General features: G+C 41.4%; 1 pseudogene; it reads left to right on the top strand.

Annotated features, from left to right (window-relative positions):
- The first annotated feature begins 15,593 nt into the window (after positions 1-15,593).
- On the top strand, positions 15,594-15,706 carry LOC149444892 (U2 spliceosomal RNA; annotated as a pseudogene).
- Positions 15,707-17,445: the final 1,739 nt, after the last annotated feature.

Genomic DNA, 17,445 nt, shown 5'->3' with positions numbered 1-17,445 from the left:
TGGGGGGAGGAATAGTGCCCCATCGTTGGTATTAGTGACACAAATGATGGGGCACTATTCCTCCCACTGACACCAATGATACTTACCTTGCTGACCCCTGCTCCAGCCTGGGCTCGCTCTCTCACTTACCTGTCAGCTGTCTTCCTTCTCTGGCCGCTCTCCTCTTCACTCGCTCCCTCGGTCTTCTTTGATGTCCGCGCGCTGCCGCTTGGCTCCTCCTCTCCAAGCTCCACCTCCTCGCCGGTGATTGGCCACCTGTGTGCCTCTCCTGAGCTACAGTTCCGGTGGCCAATCAGCGGCGAGGAGGCGGAGCTGCTGAGCGATCTTGGAGGTGTGGCCGGGTGACAGCAGCGTTTCATCCCGCCCACACATCGCCGGAGACTGCAGCGGTGTCTCGGTTCCTAAGACCATCGGAAATATGTGTTTTCCGATGGTCTTAGGCGACCCCTGGGAAATGGTCGTTCGACCCCCAAAGGGGTCGCGACCCCCAGGTTGAGAACCGCTGCTTTACAGGTTACCATTTTAGAGTTACAGAGGAGGTCTGGTGCTAGAATTATTACTCTCGCTCTGACATTCATGGCCATACCCCACATGTGTGGTGAAATCATTGATTACATATGCATGCGGGACCAACGCATGTGTTCGTCTGTGCATGCAAGCACAGGGAGGGGGAGGAGGGTTGCTTTAAAAAATATATATTTTTCAATTATTTAATTTTTTTTTGCACTGTTTCTTTCTTTCCTTTTTTTTTTTTGCTTACTTTTGTTGCTGTCACAAGGAATGTAAACATCCCGGGTGACAGCAATAGGCAGTGGTAGGTACTATTAGACCCCAGATCTCTCCTGCCCTTAAAAGCATCTGATCACACCAAAGTCGGAGTGTTCAGATACTTTCCCTATTTGAAAATGGCACTGTTTACATCCAGGAAACCAGAAGGGACAAAAAATGCTTATTGCATTTCCTATACCACAGAGATCATCAGGGACCTTCTGCTCCTCAATGACCTCTTTGGTAAGCGGGCGGAAACTCCAGCTCTCCTTTCAGGCTGGCCAGAGGAACTTTAGTGCCCAGAAGAGGCACCGTCGGGTGGCAGGAGGGCAACCCCTCCAGCTACCTGTAAAATCCATCCAGGGGCTTTTACATAAAAACCAGCCACTGGGTTTAAAAAGCCTCAGGCATCAACCTGGTACAACCACTTAAAGTCAAATGACATACATATACATGATTTGGCATTACGTGGATATACAATAGAGTATAAAATGTCATCATATTTCATTAGTGATTGCAGGTCGTTTTTATCATGTATTGATCTCATCCAAATAATTACTATGTAAAGGCACACTATTTTATTATAAGTGTGCTTGACCATGATCCCAATTAACTTATTCTCTGCTTCATACAAAGAATGCACAAGAATCTTCCACTGGCTGTATTGACCAGAACAGGAGCTGTCTTGCAATAATGTGAAACCTGTCTCACCCACTAAATGTGAAACACAAAAAGTCCAAGGAAAGCATATATCTATTTTCTATAAGTCTTTAAACCTTCATTAAGTAAACAGCAGTAACAGGCACTTGATAAAAGGTTTAGATCTATTTCCAATCTTTTCTCATAACCCAGCGCCCCGATCAATGTAAACCTACTAAATGTCGCCTAGTGAATACCTAAGCAGTAATATCTCAGAATGCTAATTCCTTTTGTGTTGCTATCATAGAACAGTCTCCCATAGCTATTACAAGTACATGGTTCTGTGCAGGATTTACAGCCCAACATTGTTTCTGTGAAAATATCCCCAGAAGAGATCATACGATTGAACACAATTCTTCTCCATGTCTCTGTGAAACCTACAATGAAAGTGACTGCTTTTCGATGTATTTAAATTACTGTTTATAGAAAAAGTGTTGATCATGCACTTTCATTGTTTAAAGGGTCTAGGCACAGGATTGCCATACAGATAGATACAAATTAATTAATATTTGAATACACAGCGTGATTTCGATTCATAGGTATAAATTACATTATTCTGAAGCCAAGAATACAAACACTATTCAGGGTGATTTTTGGCCTTTCTATTCTTGTAGGCAGAATATTTGTGAGAACTTTGCCAAAGCCAACAGAAAGAGTCTCAAGTATGTTAAGGAATGATGTAAGCATTTTTATTAACCATGGCAGCAGAGATCACTGCAACATCATGGCTGCATTAGGCATTATGCTTTGTCCACCCCCTACTCATAGAAAGGGTGAGAATGACATGATGGACAGAATGTTGAGATCTTGTCTGGTTCCACCACACAAATAGCTTATCTGATCTGAACTTCTATCATTTGGTGATGTACAATCAGGGGCGGACTGACAACTCATGGGGCCCCCAGGCAATAAGGGATCGTGGGGCCCCTGTGTCCTTGCCCACACTCAAAGCACACCCAAAAAAGCCTATAAAAAGGTACCAGGGGCATTTCATGGGGCCCCCTACTGACCCCGGGCCCTCGGCAGTGCCCGAGTGCTCGAATGGTCAGTCCGCCCGTGTACAACATTAAAGCTGAACTTCGCCTAAAAGTTATGTTTTTACTCCCCCCACCCCATGTTTGGAATGTCTTTTGTTGAGGTTGGAGTGGGTCACATCCAGCTGTCCACAGTTGCCAGTGCCTGGACCTGAAGACTGGCAAAGAGCTGGGTCGGGTAAGGACACCACTGGATCCTGGGTCAGGTACATGTCTGTTTATTGAAAGTCAACAGCTACAGTATTTGTATAGTATAGTATACAGTATTTTACAGTACTTTCATTTTTTTTTTAAAGGGTGAACATTCTCCATAAAATGTAAAGGTCCATGCTACAGTTTTGCTACCATGATCATTCTTCAGAACACCTGTTAGAGCAGCCAATTTGTCTTTGAAGTGACAAAGTGACAAAATATGCATACCTGGAATTCATAATTAACTTGCAAAGTACCTTATATTGCTCTCAGCCACATCCAAATTTTTTTTTTTTTGCTGCTGCTGCATTTATCGAACTTCCTCTTAGACGGTGGTTATATTTGTTCTCCATGGTCCCACTGTATGTAGGAATGTATCCACCCTCTCTTGCTCACTCCTAAGATGGAATATGGACTTTGAACTATGGGATTTGTAGTGTGCTTAGAGAAGTGCACATGACTGCAACTATCGTCCGTTGTTCCTTCAAAAAAACAAAAGTGAGGAGGAATAAGTAAGCTTCAGAAGCTCACAGAGAATGTTACAAAGAGGCAGAAAAGCACAGTAAGAAACAATTTAAAGTGATTGTAAAGGATCAAACTTTATTTTATAAATATAACAAACATGTTTTACTTACCTGTTGTGTGTAGTGGTTTTGCACAGAGCAGCTCCAGTCCTCCTCTTCTACGTTCTGCAGCCCGTGCTCTAGGCACCATCCCCTGCCAAGTGTCCACCATAGCAAACAAGCGCTTGCTATGGGGGCACTTGTGCAGGCTCGTTCCCAAGCTGGCTCTTTATGTCCATAGACACACAAAGCACAACTCAGCCCTGCTCCCCCACCCCCGAGTCAATGGCTTCCACTGCTGTCTCTGAGCCAATGAGGAGGGAGAAAGCCAAGAGAGCCTTTGTTCTCATGCATAGTGCAAAATCAAGATCAGGATCAGGTACTTATAAGGGGGAAGAGGGGCTAGGAAGAGCTGCATGCAGAAGGTTTAGAACCACGAAAAACTGGATTACAGGGTCATTAAGTAGAGGAGGTGTATAGATTACAGTATTTTTGTAGAATAAAGATTTTGTTTAGTGTCATTTTAAGGCTTTCTGAATCTGCTTTTGGTTGGATTTTTATGCATTGGAAGTAGCTGGACAATGTGACAGTGACCAGGTGTGGACTGACCATTTGGAAACTCGGGCACTGCCCGAGGGCCCAGGGTCAGTAGGGGGCCCCATGAGCTGCCCCTGGTACCTTTTTCATAGGCTTTTTTGAGTTTGGGCAAGGACACAGGGGCCCCATGATCCCCTATTGCCCGGGGGCCCCATGAGTTGTCAGTCCGCCCCTGACAGTGACCATCCCAACTTTCTGAGATGAAAAAGAGGGACACATTATAGCACAAAGTATGCAATTACACACACCCCACTGCCACACCCATATACACAAATGTTAAGAATTAATGCACAAACAATGAATGGCTAAACTGGCAAATGAAACGTGAAGAATCAGAATCCAAAGGCCCAGACTTTGGGGTGTGTAGCAAGGATTAAAAAGTATGCAGAGGAGGAACAATCTAATGAACTGACAGCACAACAGGAACTTAGACATTAAAGTGACTAACCAGCGAGGAAATTGCTCCAGATGTATTTTCTTGCACCGGCATATAGGCTGGTGCAAGGGTAAGCTTGATCATGTAGACAGATGTGCATGGCATGACTGGGACCTTAAACTGAGCACATGTGTGCACCTAGAGGAAAAGAGCATGGAAAAGTAGAGACTACATCTGAGTTTCTTACATAAAAACTGCACACTTTGCATGTTTTCTCCTTGAATAGAGAGTTAATATATTGATTGAAAGGACATTTATTCTAATATCCAACCCAGGCTGGTTTATTTTGCCAGATTAAAAAAATTTAGACCCATCATTGCAGTTAAACACTTATGTTATATTGATATCTGATCAGAGGCAAATATGTTGATAATAATAAACTACTAAGATGGACAATTCAATTGCTATATGGCCCTTTAAGTATATAAAATTGCTCTTCAACCTGTCCTATTTTATATTGCTTTTGCCTTTTATTCTGGTTGGCTGGGTCACACATATTTGGCTGTGGGCATAACTGACAAAGATCCAGATGCTCAGAAGTGAGCAAACATGTGTTGGTACATTGTGAGCTATAGATGTATGTACTGTTTCCTTAAATTGGCATAAAATGGTCCCAGATCTTCATCTGAATCATAATAACCTTAGCTGTATCTGATTACATAGATAACGTGCAATACATGATACAAGATGTTTGAAATGAGTCATGCTTTCATCAAAACACATTTCTGAGTGTATAAAGTGATTTTAACACTCATGGCTAGAAAAAAATATACAGAACAATATGTTACTTTCATCTCCATCAAGTCATGATTACTCAGCTTATAAAAAATGGAAAGGGTTTTACACCAGGCTTTGTTAAATATTAGAATAATCCAGGGAAATTGTACATTTACAGCTGGAAACACCACTTGTATAACTGATTGTCTCTATTCAGCTTGCTATATGTAATAAGCACAAAACATGAATTGTGTACATAACAGGATACCATGTAGGGATCCAGAACTTTCTAAATGAAATCTGGGTCAGGTTTGACAAATACCTGTTATGGTTACCCTGCCACTACAGGGTCCAAACTAAACTGAGGCCAAAATGAGGCTGTAATGCCTCTTGTTCATGCATTTAGTCCCAATGCATGAGGTTCTGGCATTGGGTGAGGGTGGAAGGCATAGGCGCACTGTCCAGTCAAACTGCCAGCAGCCTGTAAACGTTTGAGGATGCCATGAGTATGAGAGGATGACAACTGCTAAGATATTCTTGTCTATATGCCCATCGCACACATTCCTGGAAACAGGGCTCATCAGTAGCAAGTGCTGCAGTGACTACCAGCTGGATACTGGAAACACCATGGAAAATTCACATATTCGCCAGCACACCAAGGATCTCCAAATGTAGTCCAAAGGCATTTATTGCAGAAAGATCACATCACAAAAGAACAAGTGCAACGTTTCAGATCCATGCAGGACCCTTTCATCAGACATGTGACTAGGCAAGATAGCCCCTTCTTAAAGCGCAAGGCAAATTTGACCAAACTTTGAGTAGGTCAAAATCTGAGGTAAGCAGCTTGGCTGGAAGGTGAAGGAAGCACTGTTTGAGGGCAATCTGCAAAATCATCACTGTGCACACTGGTTTGTATTTCATTCTGATGATGGAAGAAAAAGTATACTTTATCAATTATTTCACAAGAGTGGATGCATATGTTGGACTTTACACTGTCATTTCTTAAGAAAGACACTGTGATATACTATATTTACTATATTATACTATATTTTACTTAATTGAGAACATGTTTGATTCAGAGGTTATAGACATAGATTTTGTTTGATTACACAGAGTTTTATTTTCATCTGAGATTTTTTTTGGAGTGGGAACAAATGACAATTGCTGCAGCAATCACAATATTTGTCTTTGTAGTTATAATATTTTACATTTATTGTGGTAGTGTGGAGTATTATTTGATGCAGTGCCCTCCAGTTTAGGTAAGATTTTGGTTGTCAGGGTTTGCTAGAAGCCTGGGATGAGTCAGCTTGGAAGTGAGGCAGTGAGGTTACCTCAGGGCAAGCTGGGAAGGTTAGGGCTTCTAGAGCACTCCCACCGTTCTCTGGCACTTTCTAGAAGAGGGGTAGAGGAAGAGAGTAGGCCTGTATTTGCATGTTTGAGGGAACCTGGCCAATCCCCAGGTAGGAGGCTTGGCATGGTGGCTAGGACAACCCTTAAATATGCACAGCAGGGGAGTCCAGTGGAAGATGAAGTGAAGGAAGGTGCTGGTGTGTGGAGCCTGGGAGGGGATCCCAGCAGAGGAGGGACTACCTGGAGGCTGAAGTTGGACAGAAGGCTCTCCACTGTCACACAGTCTACTAGGAAGGACAGCCTGTCAGCAGGGAAGAATCCAGCTAAGCATAAGGCCTGAAAGCAGCTGCAACTCAATAAGCTACAGGAATAGGACAGTGTGAGTACTTCTACACCCCGTGGGCTAAAGAAGGGAGAGGGTAGTCAAGTGCAGTACCCAACTAGTTCTCCCTGTGACTAATTCATAGTAGATCTTGGAATCTCTTGTCCAGGGACACCCTCAGGAAAGCCAGTGGATGAGGAGATTTTCATCTGGGGTTACAGAGATTGTTTGCTGATTTTTGTCTATTTATGCTGAGAAATTTGTCCTAAAAGTTGTACAGTTATTTGGGCATCCCATATACTCCTAGACCCCATCCAAGTTGTTAATCCCTAATAAAAACAACAAAACCAAGCTCAAGGACTGTTTTACTGACTTTGGATGAGAGTGCTGGAAAATATATGTTGCCTGGCTGTGCAGAGCTTAGGGGGAACCCAAAAACTCAGCAGCTCTGGAGAGGGTAGTGTTACATATATGTGTTTGTTCATATTGCAGTATTCAAAATACATTAACGCAGGGCTTGAAATTCACACTCGCCTGCTCACATTGGCGAGTGGAAATTATGGTGGGGGCGAGTGTGTCCCCAGGGCCGTCTTGCTGAACAGGCTCAGAACTCAGGGCCGGATCTGTCATTCGCACTGGGAGCCGTCAGACTGCTCAATAGTTGAGCAAAATGAAAGCAAAGGAAGGAGTGTGTGCTGTGCTCTCTGCCTCCCCCTAGAGGGCAGTATCCGGCTCTGTGAGTGAAGGTAACGATATACTGCAAATTTTTATAGGGCTGTGTGTGAGTGTATGTGTGTGTATTTGTATGTGTGTCTGTATTTGTGTGTGTGTGTGTATTGGTGTGTGTGTGTATGTACATGTATCTGTGTGTGTGTTTGTGTGTGTCTGCGTGTATGTACATGTATGTTTGTATGTACATGTCTGTACATATGTCTGTGCATGTGTATTTCTGTGTATGTACATGTGTCTGTGTGTATGCACATGTATATGTGTCTGTACATGTTTCTGTGTGTGTGTGTATACATGTTTCTATGTGAGGGTGTGTGTGTGTACATGTCTGTGTGTGTATGTACATGTGTCTGTATGTAAACCTACATGTATGGGTGATTTGGTCAGGTAAAGGATTATGTGGTTGTTTTGGGTGGTAGAATATTGGGCATTTGAAGTAATGCTGGGTTAGATAGTAGGTAGGATATGCTTGGTAGAGTTACGGTTTTGTGAGTGAAAGATTATGGGAGGTTATGGTTGTATGCGGTGCATGGTTTAAATATGATGGAGTGTTTAAAGGGACATTGGAGGCCCGATGTAATGTGGGGGGACTCTGGGGACCCTGATGTAATGTGGTTAACATTTAACAGTGTAATTTCATGAAATAATTTATGAGGGCGTGTTTAGGGGCGGAATTAGGGGTGTAGCAGGGTAGGGGTTGGGTGGGGCAACTGGTGGTGAGTAACTCTTAAGGCCTGGCTAGTAGCTCAGGACTGAAATTTTAAGCCCTGCATTAACGTATATGTAAACCCAATCACTAAAACCTCACATAAGCATTAACATGTTAATGTATTTGTAAAATTGATTTTTAAACCTGCAGCTTTCTTTATAATAATGCTTGGTGATCCTGTCATAAAGGTTCTTGATCAGGCACTTTCAGTTAAAGGGTGACAATACTCTGTCTCCCAGTTATACACCTATGTTGTGAAAACACCATAATAATATCTTTTCAGGACTGTCAGGATGGGGGGTGCCAGATCTTACCACGCCAATGGGCAAAGAAAGGGAAAAACACACAGCCAGACAGTCCAGAGCTACTTAGAGAACCAAGCACAAAAGTAAAAAAGCAAAACAATACAGTTGCAAAAAGATACAGTATATTGAGATAATATAACAAATAGAAATGACTGGAGATGTAAAGAGAAATACAAATTAGCCATAATCATAAAAAAATAGGACCCGCTCTTTAGTAACAGCCAGGGTTTATGGCCGTAATAAGTAGACATACAGTTGTGTTCAAAATAATAGCAATGTGAAAAAGTGAATAAAGCTCAAAATCCTTCTAATAGCTTTTATTTCCATACACACAAATGCATTGGGAACACTACACATTCTATTCCAAATCAAAACATGAAGAAAAATAGATCAAATTTGTGTTGTTCCTCTAAAAAAATTTAAGAAAAGTGAATATTAGGCTGTTCAAAAAAATAGCAGTGTTTGTATTCTTCTTTACAAACTCAAACATTCAATATATAAACTGAAAAATATTTGAAGATTTTGCTTTCCTTTGAATCACTTAATTAATATTTAGTTGTATAAGCACTATTTCTGAGAACTGCTGTACATCTGTGTTGCATGGAGTCAACCAACTTCTGGCACCTGTGAACAGGTATTCCGGCCCAGGATGATTGGACTACATTCCACAGTTCTTCTCTATTTCTTGGTTTTGCCTCAGAAACTGAATTTTTGATGTCACCCCACAAGTTTTCTATTGGATTAAGATCAGGGAATTGGGCTGGCCACTCCATAACGTCAATCTTGTTGGTCTGGAACCAAGATGTTGCACATTTACTGGTGTGTTTGGGATCGTTGTCTTGTTGGAACACCCATTTCAAGGGTATTTCCTCTTCACAGGGGCGGACTGACAACTCATGGGGCCCTCGGGCAATAGGAGAACATGGGGCCCCTGTGTCCTTGCCCAAACTCAAAAAAGCCTATGAAAAAGGTACCAGGGGCATCTCCTGGGGCTCCCTACTGACCCCGGGCCCTCGGGCAGTGCCCGAGTTTCCAAATGGTCAGTCCGCCCCTGCCTCTTCAGCATAAGGAAACATGACCTCTTCAAGTATTATGATGTATTCAAACTGATCCATGATCCCTGGTATGCGATAAATAGGCCCAACACCGTAGTATGAGAAACATCCCCATATCATGATGCTTAAATATGCACAGCAGGGGAGTCCAGTGGAAGATGAAGTGAAGGAAGGTGCTGGTGTGTGGAGCCTGGGAGGGGATCCCAGCAGAGGAGGGACTACCTGGAGGCTGAAGTTGGACAGAAGGCTCTCCACTGTCACACAGTCTACTAGGAAGGACAGCCTGTCAGCAGGGAAGAATCCAGCTAAGCATAAGGCCTGAAAGCAGCTGCAACTCAATAAGCTACAGGAATAGGACAGTGTGAGTACTTCTACACCCCGTGGGCTAAAGAAGGGAGAGGGTAGTCAAGTGCAGTACCCAACTAGTTCTCCCTGTGACTAATTCATAGTAGATCTTGGAATCTCTTGTCCAGGGACACCCTCAGGAAAGCCAGTGGATGAGGAGATTTTCATCTGGGGTTACAGAGATTGTTTGCTGATTTTTGTCTATTTATGCTGAGAAATTTGTCCTAAAAGTTGTACAGTTATTTGGGCATCCCATATACTCCTAGACCCCATCCAAGTTGTTAATCCCTAATAAAAACAACAAAACCAAGCTCAACATCCCCATATCATGATGCTTGCGCAACCATGCTTCACTGTCTTCACAGTGTACTGTGGCTTGAATTCAGTGTTTGGGGGTCGTCTGACAAACTGTCTCCGGCCACTAGACCCAAAAAGAACAATCTTACTTTCATCAGTCCACAAAATGTTGTGCCATTTCTCTTTAGGCCAGTCAATGTGCTCTTTGGCAAATTGTAACCTCTTCAGCACATTACTTTTTTTCAACAGTGGGACTTTGCGGGGGCTTCTTGCAGACAGCTTGGCTTCACATAGGCGTCTTCTAATTGTAACAGTACTCACAGGGAACTTTAGACCTTCTTTGATCTTCCTGGAGCTGATTGTTGGCTGAGTCCTTGCCATTTTGACTATTCTTCTATCCATTCGAATGGTAGTTTTTCGCTTTCTTCCACGTCTTTCAGGTTTTGGTTGCCATTTTAAAGCATTTGCGATCATTTTAGCTGAGCAGCCTATCATTTTCTGCACTTCTTTATATGTTTTCCCCTCTCCAATCAACTTTTTAATCAAGGTACGCTGTTCTTCTGAACAATGTCTGGAATGACCCATTTTCCTCAGAATTTCAGAGAGAAATGCACTGTAACCAGCATGTACAACATTTGCTGCCTTCCTTCCTTAAATAAAGGCAATAATTGCCACCTGTTTTTCAAAGAATGAATTACCTCACTAACAGAACTCCACACTGCTATTATTTTGAACATGTCCTTTTCAATTAGTGATTCAATTACACAGAATCAGCAGCATGCATGTCACGACTGTTGGGTCTGTTGGATTTCTATTACTCTACTACACCTGCTAGTAAATTATTTGCCATGTAGAAATATCATTTTTACCAAAAACAGTGATTGATCAGGTTAGTGATGTCTGACTGCTATTATTTTGAACACAACTGTATAACAAAGTATTGAAATGAACTTTTGATATTGACCAAATACTTATTTTCCACCATAATTTGTAAATAAATTCTTTCCAAATCAGCCAATGTGATTGTCTGGATTTTTTTTCTCAATTTATCTCTCATAGTTGAGGTCTACCTATGATGCCAATTACAGGCCTCTCTCATCTTTTTAAGTGGGAGAACTTGCACAATTGGTGGCTGACTAAATACTTTTTTGCCCCACTGTACTAGGGCCAATTTAGACTGGATCAAATTAACCTACCAGCATGTCTCTGGAGTGTGGGAGGAAACCGGAGTACTTGGAGGAAGCCTATGCAGGCACAGGGAGAATGTGCAAACTCTAGGCAGGTGGTGCTGTGGTTGGGATTTGAACCAATGAACCCTAGTACTGTCAGGCAGAAGTGCTAACCCTTTAGCCACTGTGCTGCCCATACCAATCACTTATTTTACTGTAGCTCTATATCTAAATGAAATACATACAATTTGGGCTTTATGATCATATATAGATATATACCTTTAGAAAGCCATAAAAAAAAATCAATAAAAAGCAATAATTTAGTTAGTTGGCCATAAAGCACTTCCTTATCTTACCACCAAACACCTTACCTTCTACAAACATTTTACATTGGCCATATAACACATTAAACTTAGATGGTTCAGACAGCATGCACAGTTCCACTAATCATTATTAAGCCAAATGATAATGTCACATTTTCTTAAAGGATACCATTAACTTAAACTGACAAAGGCATTGTAAAGCAAACACTTCTAAGTGACCCTGTCACTTTTACAAATAATATAATCTGGGAAAGAAGCATTTACACACTTCAGATCGCCAGATGCATGGCTGTATTGAACCAGATGTGATGCATCATGCAGCAGCAGAAGTGACAATTCGGAGATGATGGAAGGCTGGCTGGAAGAGACTCCGAGGCTTTCGGCATACACTAGCTACTATCCGACCACTAAGCGGTTTTGTACTAAAGATGTTTATGGAATGTGGAATATTTACTATCTTTATGCTTGTGAGTAGTTTTTAAAACTGAGATTAGATTGTAAGCTCCAAGGAGCAGGGCCCTCCTAACCCTCTTATATTGAACTGTATTGTTGTTGTATTGTCTCCCTTTATATTGTAAAGCGCTGAGCAAACTGTTGGCGCTATATAAATCTTGTATAATAATAATAAGCTGAAGGATCAATAAATAGTGCTTTTTAGCAATACTGCACTATTGTGGATTTCCTTTTTTGTTGCTGGAGAATATATTATTATTATACAGGATTTATATAGTGCCAACAGTTTGCTCAGCGCTTTACAATATAATGGGAGACAATACAGCAACAATACAGTTCAATACAAGAGGGATAGGAGGGCCCTGCTCCTCGGAGCTTACAATCTAGGAGATATCTGTTGGATAGAAGGGACACAGTTGACCAGACTGAAGTCTTCGAAGTGGTGCACTGAGATTTAAATCGCATTATGCTGATCAATAGAATGAGAGGCAATGAGGCTTGGTGAGTGAGTGTCCTGTGGGAAGTGGGTCTCACTGGAGAACATGGTGCCCATAGAATTATACAGTGGATAAGAAGATTGTGTTTTGATGAATATGTAATGTGGACACTTATTAAATGTATTACAAGTGTACACTGGGTGTTTTATGTTTTTATTTTCATTTTGTTTCATCTTTTTATGTTATATTTGAGAATTTGTGAATTTTTGCTTTGTTGACTGTTGTAGCACCACCGTATCTAGGTTTCTTTATTGGAGATATTGGGTACACTAAATTTAAAATGCTTCAATTTGAATAAAGGTGACAACAATAACTTTTGTTAATTTTGTTGATTTAAATGTGATTCTGTGGCACAGGGTGAAAATTATTGAGTGTTTTACACAGTCATTTTTTTTTTTGGTTTGTGTATAAAATTTTCCTCCAATTTGATCACTGTGTTTCCTCCTGCTGGTTCATATTTTACTACAATATGCATAGGAACCAGTGGGAGGAACCACAGCAGCAGTAGGGGGAACTTCTCAGTACATAGGCCATCAGAAAGGTAAGTATATAAACACTTACCTTATCTGTTTTGTAAAATGACCCTATAATGTCATGGCCACTTTAAGATGCCTGCCATTATCATGGTAGCACTGACTGAACTTGTATCTGCTACTACAACCAAAATCCAGTGCTTCAAGTTTGGGGTATACCAGTATATAAAATCTTTCCTCTCAACATGCAATGCTTAGTTCATGAAAGACCATTGATGGGAGGGGGATTACCTATGAATATTAAGGCCCCATGCACACTGGACGTTTGGCAATCTCTTTCCTCCTGGCAACAGAGTTTTGTTAGAAAAAAAGCTTGATGCTTGTAAATGTGTGCAACTCATTTAGGCATGTTTAGACACTCAAGTGCTTGGGCGTTAATTCATTTCATTGGTCAGAATAATAATTTATTTTGGCCATTGAAATGAATTAACACTCAAGTGCTGTACACGTGCCGAGCCTTAACACATATTTAGCCCATTTACACACGTCAAGCATTTTTTCTGCAAAACCTTTGCTGCTCCTAGACGCGCTGACAGTGTTTTTTTTTCTTCCTCTAAACTCCTCTAAATGACTTTGTGTGCATGGACACATAGGCTTTCATGCAGAGGTGGGCAGAAAAAAAAGCCAGATGCCCCTCAGAGCAGCGTTGAAACTGTCTAGTGTGCATGAGGCCTTCCTATCAGAAAGTTGCAGTATGCAGAGTATGGTATGCAGGGTATGGTACTTTCTCTACATTTGTTTTCTCTACATTTTCTATGTTAGTTTTCTTGCTTCAAACTAATTATAGGTGTCAAGTGTGTATGCAAAGGGATATTGTTTTTTGCTTTTGATAGAGTGGGAAAAGGGTGGGCCCTTCCTCAATTTTTTTATTTTAATATGTGTCACTATTTGGAAGATTCACACCTTGTTTGTCTTGGAGGCCATTGTCACTGACAAAGAAAGTGAAAGGAAATGCAAAATTTTAAATCTGTCACCTCACCAAGAGGTCAGAATAAATTCTCCAATGGGGACAAATGTTCAGGTGAAAATTGCCTCACTTCTCATTCCCTGTTGTTCCTCCAGGACAGGAAATGAAAGGACATCTAACCAAATGTAACCATTCCCTACTATAAATAGACCTACTGAAACATGTTGAGGAGATCATGGCGGTAGATATCAAGGGTCTTTACCCAAGTATTCCCCATGAGCAGGACCCTTTCTCATGGAAGAAAGGTTAACTTGGGCTTTAAACGAGTTTGTTCTTGAACTACTTTGATTCATACTGACCAGAAATTACTTTATTTTCTTGGACAGCTGTTTTCTGCAAATACATGGTGTTGTAATGTGCACATGTTGCACACCCTCGTATGTGAATTTGTATTTAGGAGGTTGGGAAGGAATGTTTTTTTTCCTGATGACATCTATGCTCCATTTTTGTCACCTCCTGATCATTTAGACAGGATCTCGGGATATGTTACAACTGTTCTTGGAAGCTTTGAACTTCAACTTAAGGTTTACTTACACTTTAATCCTACCAGTGTTTCATGTCTGGATTTGTATATTTAAATCCAGGGCAATGAATTTGATCCAACTAATCTGTACTGTAAACTCAGTGCAGGTAATACTCTCCTACATGCAACAAGTTCACACCTAGAACCCTTGATTCATAGTATCCCATATGCGCAGTACCTTACTCAGGAACTGCACTTGTGAGCTAGATTTCAAAGATCAGGCTGATCATTTACAGAAATGACTACTAGCTTGAGAAATTCATGCACTCTGTTATAAAGTAAGCTTACAACAAAGCTATCAATCAATCTAGAGCTTCTTTGCTATATGATACCACACCTAGAACAGATCCTGGAACAGTAAGGATTGTTACTAGATTTTCAGCTCATCAATCTCTGTTATGATCTATTACAATACTGTTATTCGCTTTTTCGTCCTTGAGGTCATCTCCTCTGATCCACGGGGTTCTGATTGGGACAGAAGTATCCTTCAGTGGGAGACACTTTGAATTGAATGCTTGGATGTTACAACTCCTCCAGGCATCAGCTAGGAGCTATCTTAAAAATCTTTTTTATAAAATGAGATTGACGTTATGGAGTGGCCAGCCCAATCCCCGAATCTTAATCCAATAGAAAACTTGTGGGGTGACATCAAAAATGCAGTTTCTGAGGCAAAACCAAGAAATAGAGAAGAACTGTGAAATGTAGTCCAATCATCCTGGGCTGGAATACCTGTTCACAGGTGCCAGAAGTTGGTTGACTCCATGCAACACAGATGTACAGCAGTTCTCAGAAACAGTGCTTATACAACTAAATATTAATTAAGTGATTCAAAGGAAAGCAAAATCTTCAAACATTTTTCAGTTTATATAGTGAATGTTTGAGTTTGTAAAGAAGAATACAAACACTGCTATTTTTTTGAACAGTCTAATATTCACTTCATGTTTTGATGTGGAATAGAATGTGTAGTGTTCCCAGTGCATTTGTATGTATGGAAATAAAAGCTATTAGAAATCGCTTCTCGGCCTTGTGGCTAAGATCAAGTGTAGTATCTGTTCTTATCAGTGTCCAGTGGGGGTGCTCCCGGCCATTCTAGCTTTGGGATGGCTGTTGTATAGTACCCTCACTGGTATGATGGGGGTCTGGAAGGCTAGTACCGGGGGGACAGAAACCGGGATGCCCACACGTAGCTGGGACCTGTGAGTAATTCCCCCCGAGGAGACCGGAAGGACCCAGTACCTCCTGATTTGGATGGATCTACCTTGTCTGGCCAGGGGTCGGGAAGGCAGAAAGTCTGCAAACTCAGTGCCCCCTGAGTAGACGCCCTCAGGGGTGCCACTAGTAACACCTGGGTGTGGGACCCCACAGTGTGAAGATGGCACAAGGTCAATGTTTTTTCACTCTTTTTGCACAAGTGCCCTTAGGACCAGGCCTTTTGGCTAGGACCAGGGCAATTTTTGCTACAGGCCTCAGGGCCTGGTCTGTGCACAATTTGACACGGCCACTTTATTATTTTTTATTTATTTCATTTATTTCACTCCCACGTTTTGTCACTTTTTCTTACTTTTGTGTGTGTTTTCCACAGGATGGAGGGTGTGGGTCCTCGGGCCTGCCCTGAAGTCTAGGGGGAGGATGTGTGGCCTTTTGGTTCTTTCCTCCCCTGATCCCTAGGGGGTTTTCTCTTCGGGAGAGCCCCCTGACCAAGTACTGGGTGTCCGGCTTCGGCTGGACACAAGGAACGGTGGTCCACCAGGCCTTTTGGCCAGGAGGACCAAATGGGAACCTTGTCCCTGTCAGGAGCTTCGTGCCCCGGGGGATCAGGGTAGCGATCCAGCCCCTTTAGGGGTAGGACAAAAGCACACCCCTAAGTGCACTTTTTCGTGTGGTGTTTTGCACTTGCACTTTTTTTGTGAACACGTACGGGTTTTTCGTTATAGTTGCACGTTTGCGGACTTAAAAAAAAAAAAATAGTGGAGTTTGGAGTGTGACTGTTTGAGGTTGTGGACAGGTGTCTTTTATATTGATAACAAGTTCAAACAGGTGCCATTGATACAGGTAATGAGTGCAGGACAGAGGAGCCTCTTAAAGAAGAAGGCACAGGTCTGTGAGAGCCAGAAATCTTGCTTGTTTGTAGGTTACCAAATACTTATTTTCCACCATAATTTGCAAATAAATTCTTTCCAAATCAGCCAATGTGAATGTCTGGATTTTTTTTCTCATTTTGTCTCTCATAGTTGAGGTCTACCTATGATGCCAATTACAGTCCTCTCTCATCTTTTTAAGTGGGAGAACTTTCACAATTGGTGGCTGACTAAATACTTTTTTGCCCCACTGTATGTGTATGTATGAATGTAAGTTAGGGGCCTTAGATTGTTTGCCCTTCAGGGTTAGGCACTGATGTGAATGTACAATATATATGTAGAGCGCTGCATAAATTGATGGTGCTATATAAGTACTTGTAATAAATAATAAAGAGATCTGTGCTCTAACACAGTAATTCAATGTGAAATACAGCAAAGTAAAGAAGTGCTATATTTCAATTTTGTTATATTCACATTTAATGTGTTTTATTGTTTGTTTTCTGGGGGATTACAGCACCATGTTCTAAAACAAGTCATTCCTATTCTATCAGAGCAGATTTTTTTCAGTTTTATTATAAGTAACATTTTGAGGATAACATTTCTGAGCCAACTAATGACAACACAGAAAAAAAAGAAATAGCAATATCATTTCAAAATAATCTAGCCAAATTCTAATAGACAAGCCTGAACTCCATCTGCAAGGTAATTTTACTGTCTTTTGCCAGTGCTTCATAACTGATCTAAATTGATTTCTTATATTTACGATTCAGAAATCTGCCATGAA

The sequence above is a fragment of the Staurois parvus genome, unplaced genomic scaffold, assembly GCF_062004578.1.
Source record: "Staurois parvus isolate SC_StPar_1 unplaced genomic scaffold, SC_StPar_1.0 ptg000768l, whole genome shotgun sequence".
In the NCBI taxonomy this organism is placed as follows: Eukaryota; Metazoa; Chordata; class Amphibia; order Anura; family Ranidae; genus Staurois; species Staurois parvus.
Note: the sequence above shows the minus strand (reverse complement) of the source record. Positions and strands in the feature narration are given on the sequence as shown.